At 46.0% G+C, this 15,896-nt stretch overlaps 1 protein-coding gene and 1 long non-coding RNA gene across 7 annotated transcripts in view; one reads left to right on the top strand and one right to left on the bottom strand.

The window, feature by feature from the left end:
- TEAD1 (TEA domain transcription factor 1) overlaps positions 1 to 2,995 on the bottom strand; it is a 148,244-nt gene extending 145,249 nt beyond the window's left edge. For 4 of the 6 annotated variants that reach the window (XM_066583560.1, XM_066583564.1, XM_066583565.1 and 1 more), the window contains exons 1-2: positions 2,832 to 2,995; positions 1,883 to 2,001 (exon numbers count right to left, since the gene is read on the bottom strand). The gene's annotated coding sequence lies outside the window, so the exon portion shown is untranslated. Of the gene's footprint in view, positions 1 to 1,882; positions 2,002 to 2,439; positions 2,640 to 2,745; positions 2,762 to 2,831 lie in introns of those variants that run through there. The other 2 variants (XM_066583562.1, XM_066583561.1) reach the window with 2 other exon arrangements.
- A 6,428-nt stretch (positions 2,996 to 9,423) lies between these two features.
- On the top strand, positions 9,424 to 12,508 carry LOC136581867 (uncharacterized). The gene is made up of 3 exons (XR_010787093.1): positions 9,424 to 9,593; positions 11,003 to 11,096; positions 12,398 to 12,508. It is a non-coding gene; the product is annotated as an uncharacterized lncRNA (long non-coding RNA).
- The last annotated feature ends 3,388 nt before the right edge of the window (positions 12,509 to 15,896 follow it).

Raw genomic sequence — 15,896 nt, 5'->3', positions numbered from 1 at the left:
ATAAAAACAGTCTGATAGCAAAACATAAAAACAGTATGATAGCCTACTGCTATTGTGTAGCATAGAAGATATGCTTTTGAGAATATATATATATATACCGTATATAAAAAAATCAAAAAGAATCCATTGTGGCCTATGGAGTAAATACTAGTGGGGGATGTCTGCCATCAAGATGCCAAGTTTTAATGCAACATTTGATACTGCAGAACCTGAACAGCTCGGTTGATACTTTGTATCTACAGAAGTGATGGAGTGCACAAAGTATAATATACATACACACAGATGCAGCAACGTTTAAAATGACTGATTTCTTTCTGCAACAAGTAGTCTTAAGATATTCAAACGCTGTTCTTTTCTCTTAACGCAACAAAAGCCATTAAAAGGGAATCGAAAAGGTAAAGAAACTGCGAAACAGAATGTTAGAACGCGCGAAAAGTCAAGTTAAACTTTGCTGCATCTAAACAAGAAAAAAAACATTTAAACAGATGTTACCGTCCTCTTATGGGAAACAAGAAGAAAAATATACATATACACACACACACACACAACTGTATGGCCGGTATCAGGCGAGCACACTGTAACACGTCCGTAATACGGATCCGTTCTATGGATGTCACAGATGACATTGTAACCGAAGGTCATCGGTGTTTAATCGGTTTCTGCCGCCATATATTCTATTTTCCAATGAATATATACTGACCCTTATTTCCCAGTTGAAAAAGAACAGCGATACCAGGAAGAAGAAAAAAATAGGTCATACTATGTTTTTTTTTTTTTATAAACTGCAGTAAAACACAGCCATGTGACGAGATCTATAGATGTACATCAGCTCTGTATTACAGTCCACACAACACGGGCCAAATATGGAGCTACGCTGCGCTCATCTGAAGGCAGCCCAAGGTTGTGTTGGCACGGGCAAACTTCACACGGGACTCCTGCTTGAGTACGAGATGGACAGAATTCAAAAACAGAAGAAAAAAAAAAGCCCATTCATTTAAATGGGTTCATTCACACGGACTGACAGCCCACATTTGAAGAAAAAATATATATATTGTAGCATGTCGTATTTTGGTTTGACTTCACCTATTTTCTATGGAAGCTTTAAAAAAAAAAATTTTTAAAAAAAACAAAAAACATTGCACATGCAACTTGTTTTCAATGCATTGTACTATGGAGATCAGAAAGAACAGGACCTTCTGTTATTTTATGTTTATGTGCTTGAAAGCTTAATGCCGATCCCACCATTTTTTTAATTCAAAATCCCATTAAAAACAAATAAAAACAGTCAGTTTTTCACAAAAATCTTGCCCGTGTGAATCCAGTCCGACTCTACTGAGGGCTCACAGCCTCATTATAAGGGGTCCGTTATATAGAAATCATCTGGGAACAAACTAACTACTTATGTTTACATTAAAAAGCAAAAACAAACAAACAACCCCCCCAGCCTGTATGAGGACGCACACCGGGTGTTACATGCACAGAGCGTGTGCTGGGTGGGAATACTTTCTCTCGGAGGGGCGATCAAAATGCAGTTTAAAAATTGTAACTTTTTTTCTTGCTTTCTTATTTTATTTGTTTTGGGTTTTTTTTATTATCTTCTATTGACTTTTTAGTCTGAGAGGGAAGAATAAAGCCGTCTGCTCCCAGCAACTTGCACTCTGCGGTCCGAATCCCTCCAGCGCTCTCCCCCCTCTGTAGGAGTGTGCTTAAGTGGGTACATGACTGCAGAATATGTTTGCACTTCACAAATAAAAGGACAGATGATCACACACATCACCAAGGCAGCAGCAGCAGCAGCAGCCTGCACTCCGCTGCACCTCTACCACACAGGCGCTGGCGGCAGCAACAGATTACAGGAGGGGAGGGGGCTGCATTTTCCTACCAGAAGGGAAGTTTGCAGGGAGGAATCCTGTTGGATTTGCTCGTTCGCCGCCGCTATTCTCCGGGATTCTGCTGACTCCAGACACTTTGTCACTTGAACTTGGAGGTTGAGGAGCAGCCCTGGAAGAAAGGGAGGAGGGGGGAGAAATATTTGACTTTCATGTCTCTCCATGCAGCAAGCGGACATGGCCAAGAGTGGGGGGATTGTCTGCTGCGGGATGCAGGGGGGAGGCGGTTTCCCTTTCCCAGACAGCTCAAGCATTTTACTAAGTTCTCCTGGAAAAATGTGAAAAATTTCTATTTTTTTTTTTCTCAGCTTCACATTTTTTTTTCTGTCAGATCTGCCGAGTCAAGAGACTGGGAGCACGACTACTTCCACGCTCCATTGTCACATTGTTACACTGCACCCCAATATCATCTGACCACCCCCAAACAGTCAGAACACTTTAAATGCACCCCACAAGCCGATCCTTTTGTCCTACCATGAAGGTACCCCAACATTACGGCTCAGTTCACAACTAGTTACAAGTGGCTGCTCTATTGTTGTGTCCTACGCACCTCCAATGAGCCCTGCACCCCAAAATCTGGAGGAGCTAGAGGAACATCCTCAAACCCTGTAATCTGCACCCTCCAAGGGCTTGCAAAGACCTCCCCCTCTTCAGTCATGACACCCCAAAGTACCCCAAAAATTGCCCATTCCATAAACTCTTAGGCCTACACCCCCAAAACTGCACTGGACGAGCCCAGCACAGTCAGTGCACCCCCCAAGAGCTTGCAGAGTTTGACAAAGCCTTGGTGAGGACCCCTGAAAACTCCCTGGCTGGGCCTCCCTCCTCCTGAACCCCCTTGTCTCAGTGAACCCACCTCCCTGTGGCTCCCCCCCTTCTTCCCGGCTCTCTGCTGACAGACTCCCTGTAGACAACCCCCCTCCTTCCACACAGAGAACTTACCCCGGCGGCGGGCGGGCGGCTGAGGACACCCCACAAAGCTGAGCAGCAGCAACTTCTCCCACTCTGCCTATTGTCCGGCGGCCGCTGCTGGGGGGGCACCGGGGAGGGCCGGGCGCGCGGAGGGGAGCGGGGACTCGGCGCTAGCGATGCGAGGAATGCTCGGAATGAGGACAGGAATGAAATGAACGTCAGGACCGAACCAGCGGAGGGGGCGTGCCGGGGTGACGTCATGCTCCTCCCTCCCGCCGCCCCAGGGGCCGTGCCCTGACGTCACGGGGAAGTCCGGAGTGGGCGGGGCAAGTAGAACGCTGGCTCTTTTTGGTGCCGCGGATCATTCGGCTCTGCTCTGCTCTCCTCTCTGGACTTCCATTGCTGCATGCTGGGCACTGGGGGACAATCCCAGGACCTGCTGATGGCGGTCTGAGAGCAGGAAACCCCTCCAGGCTGTAACCCTTTCACTGCAGGAGAAGTGACCTGTGCTCCTCACACAGCAGTGAGGATAATTAGGATAATTACTTCACATACGTTTATGCGCATTTGCACGCATGAGCGCAGCGTTTTTGCGGAATGAATGATTATTTGCGGGTGCGTTGGTGTATTTTACTGTACTTTTTGCGCACAGCATAGACAAACTGATTTAAATAGCTAATTAGTCTTGAGTTCCAGATGTGTTCTTTTTGCAGTGGAATTAGGCAAGGTATCACACACCTCCTAGCGTTTTCTGCGCACATTTGTGCACCCCTCCCCCCATCAACTCCTATGGAAAATGGAGCATGCTGCATTTTTGGGATTTCTTGCAGACTCATTTTATAGGCATTGAGAGCGCCAAGATACCCAACACGTATTTGAACCATTAAGAGTTGTCTGAAGCAACAGCGTAATAGTCCCCCCAATTGTAAGTAGCCCCAACAAAAATAGTGATCCATTAATGGTCACTGTAGTTATAGTGGCCCCTGTAGTAATTCTGACCCCCATAGTGGCCACACTAGTAATTGTGACCCCATAGCAGCCCTAATAGTAATAGTGGCTCCAATGGTGACCCCCTTAATGGCCTCAGTAGTATTTGTGACCCCCCCCCCCATAGTGGCCCTAGTAGTAATCGTTTCCCCCACAATAGCCCCAGTAGTGTTGCCAATAGTGGCCCTAGTAGTAATAGTGCCCTTGTTAGTGGACCCAATAGTAATAGTGTCCCCAACAGTAGCCCCAGTAGTTAGTGTCTCTAATAGTAACAGAGGCTCCAATAGTAATAGTGACCACCGTTAGTAACCCAACAAGCATTTAATTCACTTGCTCCACAATTCTGTTCCAGCCGGGGGCGATGTTGCTGTGCTCAGCGTGTGACCCCTGACCTCTTTGCTTGGCGTTTGTGCGGCATACAGGCTGGCACCTGAGTGCAGGAACGCAGAGGCCTGGGGAGAGGTCAGGGGTCATACTCTGATAGCAGCAGTAGCCACCGCCGGCGGACTGGAACCACAGGGCAAGAAAGTTAAATGTTTGTCGGGTTGCTGCCTGGCTGACCCAAAGGTGGCAATTCATTTTTACCGGCCATTAATATGTTGTGATCCAGTCATTCCCACTCCAATGCCCATGGTTTCTGGGGAGCACTCCTGTCTAAGGGCATGGGGTGCAGGGAAGGGTCTGGTTCTGGCCCTTAGGGAACTTTTGCAGCAGTTGTCCACCCCTTCTTTGGCATTCCCATCGGTGCAGGGTAGTGAGAAGCTTATGTCCGTTTTAGCAGGGATACATCAGGATACACGTTGGGTGGTGTTAGCCCCTTGGGTTCTCATCTAGATGGCTAAAGGTGGCAATACATTTGGGACATCCAGTATATTGATATCTTTATAGATCGACACATGGTGAACAAGGAGCACAAGCTAGCTGACTGTCCCTAGGAGTTCATGTATATGGATGTGATCTACAACTCTTAGGGCGCCTTCACACTGGTGATGAAATCGCACGGTTTCCCAGCACTGCGAGGCTGCAAGATTATGAAGCCAATGGCTCCATTCACATGTGCGATGTTTTAATGCGTTGAAACGAAATCGCAGCATGTCCGTTGTTTTTGCGATCTCGCCCTTTGTTTTCAATGTGGCTGGCGGCAGAAGCGCCGGCCCATTGAAATCAATGGGAGATGATCACGATCCTCTGCCACTGCTGTGACAGCAGTGGCAGTGGACTCCCCATGGTGACAATTTTTTGGGGGAGGGGCTGTTGCTGGACAGTTACCCCAATAAGGAAGCTGCCGGCTACCTCCACTATGGCTTTACTGTGGTTTCTTGATCCCTTTTCATTCTACCCAGGAGTCCTATTTTGCAGTGGACCTTCAGTCAGCCAAAGAGCATCTGGAGGAGGGTGAGTAGGATGGTTGGCCCTTTTGTTTCCCAATCTGCGTGTACTTTCCCTTTGGGTCTTTCTTAAGGAAAGAGCCTGTCAAGGTTTGCTTGATCCATCACCTGTCCCACCCTAATGGGATCTGTCAATGATGAGATTGCAGAGGAGAACTCCCCAGAGTCCTGTGTTTCCTTCGACAGGGCATTAGCTTTGGTTTGAGAGGCAGGCCATGGGGCTTCCTGGTGAAGTTGGGCATCGCATTGAGTCTGCCTTTAGATTATTGCCAGAGCACCAAGACTGTTACCATCTGCTGGCTTGCTATGTCGAGGTCAGCTACTACTATGATGCCTGCCTCCCTATAGGCTGTTCCATATCATGTCACTACTTCTAGATGTTTGCCACATTTCTGGAGTGGTTGACACAATGTGAAGCTGGCATGAGATAACGTATAGATTATCTGGTTTCCTTTTTGTGGCCCCTGGAGATTCTGATAATGTCAGTCCATGTTGGATACATTTCAGTTCTTTCTGAATCATTTTGGAGCCCCGTTGTTGTTAGAGTACAGAAGGCCCGGTTGCCACTCTTTCCTTCTAAGGGCGCCCACCCACTGGCGTTTGCGATTTTCGTGCGTGAAGAACGCAGCGTTTTCCCGCGTTTTCGCGGCTTTTCCATTAATTTCCATTGACTTTCATGGGTGCATTAGGAGAAAAATAAGGACACATATGCAACTGACAGTTCCTATGTTAAAAAACGCAACGCAACGCAAAAAAAAACGCCAGTGGACAGGAGTACATTCAATTCTAATTGCTCTTGAGAAAAAACGCAAAACGCAAAGAAAAAAAAATCGCCAGTGGGTGGGCGCCCTAAGGGGTCGAGATGGCTAACATATCTATGATGCAGATGCAGACTCTGCTGGGTCTGCTGAACTTTGTGTGCAGAGTCATGGACGTGAGCAGAGTTTTTTCTCATCGCTTGTCACGTTTGAGGTATGAAGCGCCCTAAACTTCGGATCTGGATCTATTGGGTGTTGCGTTTAGATTTGAGAGTGTTGAAGGATTTCCTGTTGTCATATAATGGCCACATGTGTTGCCAGGACTCTGAGGTGTCTAACCAGGAGCTGGCATTATGTATTGAATTTGGGACTTGCTGTTTTTGCATTGAGTAAGCGACCAAAGCAGCAAGGACTGCCCGCAGCAGAATCCAACCCTGCCCGTGGCCAAGGACACAGCGGGACGTCTACTCACCTGTCCGGGTCTTCTCTTTTCTTCCCTGCAGACGTGTGCAGAAGCGCCGGCCGCGCACCACCACACATGCGCAGTGGAGTTGGTTTTTCTTTTTTTAAACTCCCGCTTTCCCGCGGAATCCGTGGCCGTCCGCAATTGACTTGTGGACGCGCTGTGGATCGGACTGCTTCCATTGACTTCAGTGGCAGCCGTCCGTGCGGGATTCGCATTGAAATGGGGCATGGTGTGCTTTTTTTTCCCCCAGACCAAAAGGTCTGCAAATCAAATCCACATGGTTTATTTCACCTGCGGACGCCCATGTATCCCTATGTGTGGCGTGATTGGCGTATTCCGCAAATCAGATCCGCCCGTGGACATTGGGCCTAAAGCGGCAAGTACTTGGGTAGTTCTATCAGTCCCACTGAAATGAAAGTAAGGCAGACCGCGCATTGTGATGTCACTGTGGAGGGGGAAGCGCCCCCCGCAGTGATAGGCAGAGGGGGACCCCTGAGATCAGTGGGGGTTAGGGCGGTAAGACCCCATTGATCAGCAGCTTCACTTGAGACAACCCTTTGTGATTCAGCAATTTCTTGGTAGCGATACGGACGGAACTCGTATAAGGAAGACGCCATGGCGATTTTCCCTCTGAGAGTCGGATAGAGAACTTCTTTTGTTCTGGATTATATCACCATTATTTTTTAATGGGAGCAAAAAAAAAAAACGCACTTGATGCAGATGCGATTTTTGAAAAACTTGCCTATTGAAACGTTTAATTTTCACATTTCAGCGATGCGTTTTTTCGCAAAACTCATTGCAATCGGAAGTAAAATCTCATGCGCACGAGTGCGATATCGGCCCGGGATTCTCGCCCACTTATGTAAATACGCAGGACTTTCCCTGGAATCTCTGCGCTCGCTCCAGGCGCTTCGCAGGTTTTTTTTATCCTCTTTTGCGTCACTCTGACTTGGAGTGAAAGTAATAAACAATGGCGCCGCTTTCCACGGACTGCGCTTCCCCACACGGTGGTCTGTTGATAATCCCTCGGTGCGTAATGCCCCCCGGAGGGCTATATGTGTTACGTCGCCTCTGTGTGAGGAGCGCAGGTCATCTTCCCAGCAGTGAGAGGGTTACAGCCTGGAGTTTCCGGCTCTCTGAGATGGAGCCGGCTTGTTTGTGAAGGACCCGTCACTACTAGCTGTCCCCCCTTTCCCGCCCTCAGAGCAGTCACATGATGCAGGATTGAGCGGGAGCTGCCAGAGGGGATGAGTGTGAGGAGATGACATGGCTGCTGCTGCTGCTGCCTCTCAGCGTGTCGTGTGTATATAGTCGCTGACTAAGAGCCCAGCGCTCTGTTCACACTGACACGTCCCGCTATGTTGTTCTATTCCTTCGTACTTGCAGGGCCTCCGATCACAACACTGCCTAACAGTAAGATGTCCTTGTTGCCCCTAGCAACCAATCACAGCACAGCTTTCATTTTACCTCAGCAGTTTCAGAAATGAAAGCCGCGCTGTGATTGGTTGCTAGGGGCAACAAGGACCGTCTTGTGGTAGACATTTTATAAACAAAGGAAGAGATAATTTATGAGGAATTTCCTTACGGTAACTCCCAGCATTCTGTTATAACATGTTTTCTTGGGCGTACAGCCAGTTATATTAAAGCCACCCTATTACCTACCTATTGTCTCCGATCCACCAGTTTTGGGCGCCATTTTTGGCTGTTCAAGATGGCTGCAGCAATTTTCTAGCGTAATGTACACTGTGCACTGCTAGTTGATTGGCCAGTGCTGATCATGTGATTAACTCTGACCTATCAGAGAGGGAATAGAATTCATTCTATAGGTTTATTCCCCCGCTTGATTTTAGCGTCTGAGTTCTGCCTGAATTTGAAACTGACATAAGTGGGACCCATGAAAGGGGTTGTTTACTTACTGGGCAACACAAATCTCCTAGTACCCACTGGGCTAAAATAAGGGCCCTTTTACACGGTGCGATAAATCATTTAGATTCCTGTATCCAATGAGAATATGAATGATTACAGTCAGTGTAAAGGCACGCCCCGACTGAATGACCAATGAGAATTCGTTGCTTCTTGTTCATCGTTTAGTTAGTGCATGTAGAAAGCTGTACACTGGAACGGCCGTGTAAGCAGGCTTATGGCCGACTACCTGTTTATGATGACTGGAGGGTGGTGGTCCTGAACGATCCGCGGCCCGCTCCACATCCGTTCGCTGAGTGATGCTCTATATGTGTACAAGCACAGGAATGTTATCGCTAGGATGACCTGCCAACAGAGCGCCCCATGTAAAAGGACCCGAAGAAAGGGGGCAGTACCTACCTGTTCCCTGCCACCGCCCAGTGCTTGTTGCCACTGCTGATGCCACTGAAAGTTAGGTGACCGCTGCAGCCAATCAGAGGCGTCAAATACTACTAAATCCAAGCGACTTGCACACGGGCGACGCGATATTGCCATGTGAAAATCACAGCAGTATCACATCTTTCTTCTGTGTGATATCACTATGTTTTCTCGCGACGATATCGCAATTTTGTGTCGCTACAAAGTCACATGATTTTGTAGCACTACGTTGTGAGGATTTTCAGGAAAGGGCTTGAAATATATAAGCCCTAGCTGCCTTTAAAAAAAAAAACATCACCTAAGAAGAGGCGCTGTCCAGCTACAGTGCACATCCCCCGAAGCTCCCTAGAACTTTTTTAAAGTTCTCCAGCATAGCTTCCTGGTCAGGATTTGGAAAAACATCACCACCAGGAAGCTCTGCCTTGGATTGGTTCATGGCTGTGATTGGTTCAGCAAGCGCTGGCTCTGATTGGCCACAGTGCTCAGCCAATCAGTGACAGGGCTTCCTGGAGGAGGGTTTTTCAAAATCCTGACCAGGAAGCTATGCCAGTGAACTTCAACAAAGTGCCGGGAGCTTCGGGAGATGTGCGCTGGAGCCGGTCAGCGCCTCTTAGGTGATGTATTTCTTTTTTTGTTTAGTTTTTTTAGGCAGCCAGGGCTTATTTTGGGGCTTTTACAGCAGGATTTCCTACTGTAAAATGGTGATGTATACATATTACGTGTTTAAAAATATTAACATAGTATGGACAGAAAATACGCCAGAGTTAATGAATGCTAATCATTGTTTCTCTCATCCATCAGGTGTGAACTCTACACTGCCACTTGTCCCCAAAGGGGAGGAAGGGAACTACAGGTTTGTTTGTTCTACATAAATGCAAATCTACACCAGCCATGTGACGCTATAGATTTGCGCTATAATTTAGGCCCACTTCTTATCTAAATTATAGTAAATTTTTCAGACCGCAGGAGGCCCTACCTTTTTAGTCGAGCTCCACCCACTTTATTACTTTAGTTGCAAGAACAGCATGAACATTAGAAAAGTCACACATTTTTGTGTACACATGGCGTGTGCTAAAATTTGCAATTTTTTAAAATTCCATTGGAGGGTATAATTTCTGTGACCCCATAGAGAAATAATGAAGTTGTGAAGATGTTGCAGCCATCCTGCAATTGTACTGCAGTTTTGCACGTGGTGCCTTAAGCCCCGTTTACACACACAGATTATCACTCAAAATTCGTCAGAAACTGACAGTTTCAAGCGATAATTTTTTACTAGCTACTAATGGGCTAATCAGCCCATTAGTAGCTAACTAGCTTAATTTGCATGTATTTTGGAAACAGCGGGTGGTCTGTTCTCTAAATACATCACTATTGTTCTCCAGTGGGACAGCAGCTGGATTTTAAGCTGAGCTGAACTCAGCGATGGACGAAAAGTGCACGATAAGTACACGATGGGCAGACATTTACACAATGCTTATCGCTCAAATGATGGCTTTTGAGCGATAATCGTTGAAAGAGCCTTTAGTCTTACGCATAATATAATGTATATACGGCCAGCACCAAGGATAACCTTATCGTGGTGAGTGGGAGTTAAGCAAACCATGGCGTCACAACAATTTCGAAGACGTGATGGAAGTACGCCGCACGACGCAGCCAGGTTTGAAGTCATTTTCAATTCTGCATCAAGATCCGCAGGTAGCCGGAATTTACCGCGACTTGTGATGTGTCATTCGGCCTGCTCCATCCCGTGCGAAAGGTCACTTAGGGAGATAAGCAATAAAATAAGACTGTGACTTGTGAATATACTGAAGATGAAATAACTTCCTCTGTGATCGCAAATATCGGGGTGGAGGTCAAGGGGCTGAGAAGTAATTTCCTTGGATGCTCAGCTTGTAGAATGTAGGATGTGAACCGCTGGGAACAGATGTCTCCTAGAACCTGCAGTTATATGTCTGAGGGTCCCTCTTCATATCCAGCTATGCTAAGTTGAAACAGCTGGGCATCATACCGTGTTTCCCCCGAAAATAAGACCCTGTCTTATATATATAATTTCAGAGAATTCACTTACAGCATGCACTATTTATGAATTTGGCGCACATGTAGAATACTTAGTTTTTCAATAGAGGAATTATGATATCAGTATAGTCTTTCGCTACAATGTAACTTGTATTTCTGACACTTTGTGTTCCTCAATCACGAGTAAAGTGAATAAACAAGAATTAACACTTATTGGATTGTCAGTCCCGCATTTTATTGTTGCAGGGCACGGCTGCCTCTTGATCTCCGTTCTAGCACCGTCTTCACGGCTTCGTCAAGCATCATCCAGACGTTGGATGGGTTATTTCGCTTCTATAAAGTAAGGATAATAAAGGTCTTTCTCAACAGCCTTCAACTCTCTTGGAATTTCGCGCTTCTCTGCTGCTCACATCTTCAAAAAATTCTTGCTAAAATAAGATAATGGAAAATAAGCAGCTCTTGCTGTGCATATGTATAGCATGTGGGACGATGTAATGGCGGATGACTGTCTGTCACCCGCCCCCCTGGGCGCTTTAAAGGGGTCGTCCAGCTGTAAACTACTGGTGACCAGAGGGCCCTTTTACACGGAAAGATTACCGTTAAAAAAAATGTGTTGGATCGTGAGACTTTTAACGATAATCCTTCAATGTAAACACGGCCAACGATTGAATGACGAATAAGAATTCATTCGCTTCTCATTCGTCGTTCATTTTATGTAGGCATAAAAATAATAGTTCGCTCGTTTGCACGTTGCTGCATGTGAACAGCAATTGTTTAGTTGTTCACTTTCATTGGTACAGTGAAGGTGAACGATATATTGTAAACGCAATTGCAAACGATTTTCCTACCTGTTAAAAACAGGCTGCATGGGTGAGTAGGCCTTAATATAGGCCATCAATAGTAGATCTGCAGGGTTTGCCATCTGGGATCCCCTCTGACCCGCTGTTTGCTGGGCCAGTGTGTTCACATACTAAGCTGATTTTTGCAAGAAGCAGACAGCGCCGTTCTCACTGCAGTGGCCACACTTGGTACTGCAGGCAATGTTACACTTGAATAGATGGGAACGTTGCCTGTAATTCCAGGTCCAACCACTGCAGAGGGAACAAAGCTATCTGCTTCCTGCAGAAATCAGCTCAATGCATGAGCATACCGACCCAGCGAGCAGCTGATCAGAGGGAATCCCAGATGATGAACCCCTTCCGATGTACTATTGATGACTACAGCAATGGACAACCCATTTAATGAATATCACTTGTGCGATTTGCCTTTGAATAGAACGTTGAAAGCTGGGAATAGCATTTTACATTAGAGCATGTTATTTTACTAACGGGGCCACCTTCCCACTGGATGGCAATATATACTAAAAGAGTTATCCAGCCACTTAAAATTTGGTGAAAAATGCTTGGATTCTCTAAAACAATAAAAGAAGTATTACTTTACCAAACCTCCTGTGACTTTCCAGGGTCCCCTGCTAGTTTCTGTACTTTCTGGCCCCTGTTGACATGGACATGTGATTACTGCAGCCAATCACTGACCACAGCTGTGACTTGTTTGTTTGGCTGCAGCGATCACATGTCTGTGTTAACAAGGACCACAACGGTCAGTGATTGGCTGCAGCGGTCACATGTCTGTGTCAACAAGGACCACAACGGCCAGTGATTGACTGCAGCGGTCACATGTCTGTGTCAACAATTAGCACATCGACTAGTGATTGGCTGCAGTGGTCACATGTCTGTGTCAACAAGGACCACAACGGCCAGTGATTGGCTGCAGCAGTCACATGTCTGTGTCAACAAGGACCACAAAGGCCAGTGATTGGCTGCAGCAGTCACATGTCTGTGTCAACACGAACCACAAAGGCCAGTGATTGGCTGCAGCAGTCCCATGTCTGTGTCAACAAGCACCACAACAGCCAGTGATTGGCTGCAACGGTCACATGTCTGTGTCAACAACATAGTAACATAGTTCATAAGGCTGAATGAAGACAATGTCCATCTAGTCCAGCCTGTCGAGCCTCCTGTTTTGTTGATCCAGAGGAAGGCAAAAAACCCCAAGAGTAGAAGCCAATTAGCCCTTTTGGGGAAAAAATTCCTTCCCGACTCCCTAATGGCAATCAGACTGTTCCCTGGATCAACCCCTAATAGTTCCTGCCTACCTGTATACCCGGATTAACAATTAACCTAAGATTTATATCCTGTAATATCCTTCCTCTCCACAAAGACATCAAGTCCCCTTTTAAACTCCTCTATGGATTTTGCCATCACCACTTCCTCAGGCAGAGAGTTCCACAGTCTCACTGCTCTTACAGTAAAGAATCCCTTTCTATGTTGGTGATGAAACCTGCTTTCCTCTAATCGTAGCCGATGTCCTCTTGTTACCGTCACAGATCCTGGCAGAGATCCTTGTATTGTCCCCTCATGTACTTATACATGGTTATTTGGTCGTCCCATAACCTGCTTTTTTCCTGGGTGAATAATCCCAGTTTTGATAGTCTCTTCATGTATTCCAGTCCCGTCATTCCATGTATTAGTTTAGTTGCCCTTCTTTGAACCCCCTCTAGCACTGTAACATCTTTCCTGAGCACCGGTGACCAGAACTGTGCGCAGTATTCCATGTGGGACCTGACAAGTGCCTTATATAGTGGGAGGATAATGCTCTCGTCCTTCGCCCCTATACCTCTTTTAATACACCCCAAAACTTTATTTGCCTTTGTAGCAGCTGACTGGCATTGGTTACTCCAGTTTAGTCTATAATCCACTAGTACCCCCAGGTCTTTTTCCATATCACTTTTCGCTAGCAGTACCCCATTAAGTGTATATTGGTGACATCCGTTTCTCCTGCCCATGTGCAGAACCTTACATTTATCCACATTGGACTTCATTTGCCATTTTTCTGCCCAAGCCCCCGGCTTATCTCGGTCCGTTTGTAGCCGCACATTGTCCTCCATTGCATTAATTATATTGTATAATTTTGTGTCATCTGCAAAGGACCACAACGGCCAGTGATTGGCTGCAGCAGTCACATGTCCGTGTCAACAGGGATCAGGAAGTACAGAAACCTGCGGGGTCTGCAGGCATCGGACCAGGGGTGGTAGAGGTAAGGTGACTATAACGTCTATTATTTTTAAGTATTCTGATCATTTTTTTAATTTTACGCGGCCGCACATCCCCTTTAACAAATCAACTGTTACATTCTTGCATCATTTTCGCCTTGTCCAGTAATTTTACATTTCCTTGAAATCAGACACCGCAGGCTCTATAATCCCCTCCATCACCAGGATTAAACTAAGCTGATTGCGACTACTCCGCATCCAAACTGGGAGGTGATATGTTAGAATCTGGTTGTGAATTCAGTAACATTTTCAGTGGCAGGTTGTCATTACACCAGAACACGTCTCACACCCGGAGAGCGGGGACTACTCCGACCTGTGGCTTCATTGTGACCCGTCACAGAACTCGCCGGCTACTTGTTTGTCACCTCTTCACACTGGCTTACTTTCCATACACATGTTGCATTATTGTCTGCAGCTCCACCTATAAAGTGTCTGAATAGTATTTTAGAGTTTTATATAGATATAATCTACATAAATAGTTGACTCACTGCGTACATACATTACATTACTCATTATGACTACTTACAACCTGTATAAGGCTGCATGTCCACAGGCGTGATTCCGCCGGCCATTGAAGCTTTCCATAGCATTGCTATGGAAAGTGCTGCTGTGGCGTCCACAAGTGGAAAATCATAGCGATTCTCTGCTTGTGGAATTCAAATCGCAGCATGCTGCGATTTGCCACGGTGAGCCTATCTGGCTCAGTGCGGAGAACTGTCAGCTGTCTCCTTCTCTCTAGTGGCAGCTCCAGCGGTGGAGATCTGCAGCGGGATATCGCTACACCCGTGGACAGGCAGCCTTATACTCCAGAGCTGCACTCACTACGCAGTGACTCCACCAGCAGAATAGTGAGTGCAGCTCTGAAGTACAGTACAAGACATAACTCAGGATCAGTACAGGATAAGTAATGTATGTACACAGTGACTCCAGCAGCAGAATAGTGAATGCAGCTCTGAAGTATAATACAGGATGTAACTCAGGATCAGTACAGGATAAGTAATGTATGTACACAGTGACTCCACCAGCAGAATAGTGAGTGCAGCTCTGGAGTATAATACAGGATGTAACTCAGGATCAGTACAGGATAAGTAATGTATGTACACAGTGACTCCACCAGCAGAATAGTGAGTGCAGCTCTGAAATATAATACAAGATGTAACTCAGGAGCAGTACACGATAAGTAATGTATGTACACAACGACTCCACCAGCAGAATAGTGAGTGCAGCTCTGGAGTTTAATACAGGATGTAACTCAGGAGCTGTACAGGATAAGTAATGTATGTACACAGTGACTCCACCAGCAGAATAGTGAGTGCAGCTCTGCAGTATAATACAAGATGTAACTCAGGATCAGTACAGGATAAGTAATGTACGTACACAGTGACACCACCAGCAGAATAGGGAGTGCAGCTCTGGAGTATAATACAGGATGTAATTCAGGATCAGTACAGGATAAGTAATGTATGTACACAGTGACTCCACCAGCAGAATAGTGAGTGCAGCTCTGGAGTATAATACAGGATGTAACTCAGGATAAGTAATGTAATTTACAGTGTATACACAATGACTCCACATTAAAATCAGTGGAGAATCGTTATACCTATAGCTCGGTTTTTAAAGCATATAGCAGAACCTGCTCTACAACCCTCCCTTCTTGTGTTTGACCCTCACATTCCTCTAATGTAATTATAAACTAATTGTATCGGGTTTTTCTAAACCCGGCATATTCTCACTTACACTAGCAGCTGTACTGGAGCCGCATGGGTGAATTGCAAAATGCTAATTATTTTAAATGACATGTAAAATCTCTCCGCAGACCAAGATGTGAGGAAGGTTAATACATTCTTTATTGAGAACAAGAGTCATCTTCATTATATGGAAAGTGATCACCGAGATGTCAATTTTCTGTCGGAAGGAAACGCTTCTGTATCGGCAGAATTTCACTGATTGCAGAAACTATGTATTTTGTAAGTCTTATTTAAGTAACAAATCAATGTCTTTAAACCATTGACTCACAAATTGGTTAAA

Source organism: Eleutherodactylus coqui, chromosome 11, assembly GCF_035609145.1.
Source record: "Eleutherodactylus coqui strain aEleCoq1 chromosome 11, aEleCoq1.hap1, whole genome shotgun sequence".
NCBI lineage: Eukaryota > Metazoa > Chordata > Amphibia > Anura > Eleutherodactylidae > Eleutherodactylus > Eleutherodactylus coqui.
Note: the sequence above shows the minus strand (reverse complement) of the source record. Positions and strands in the feature narration are given on the sequence as shown.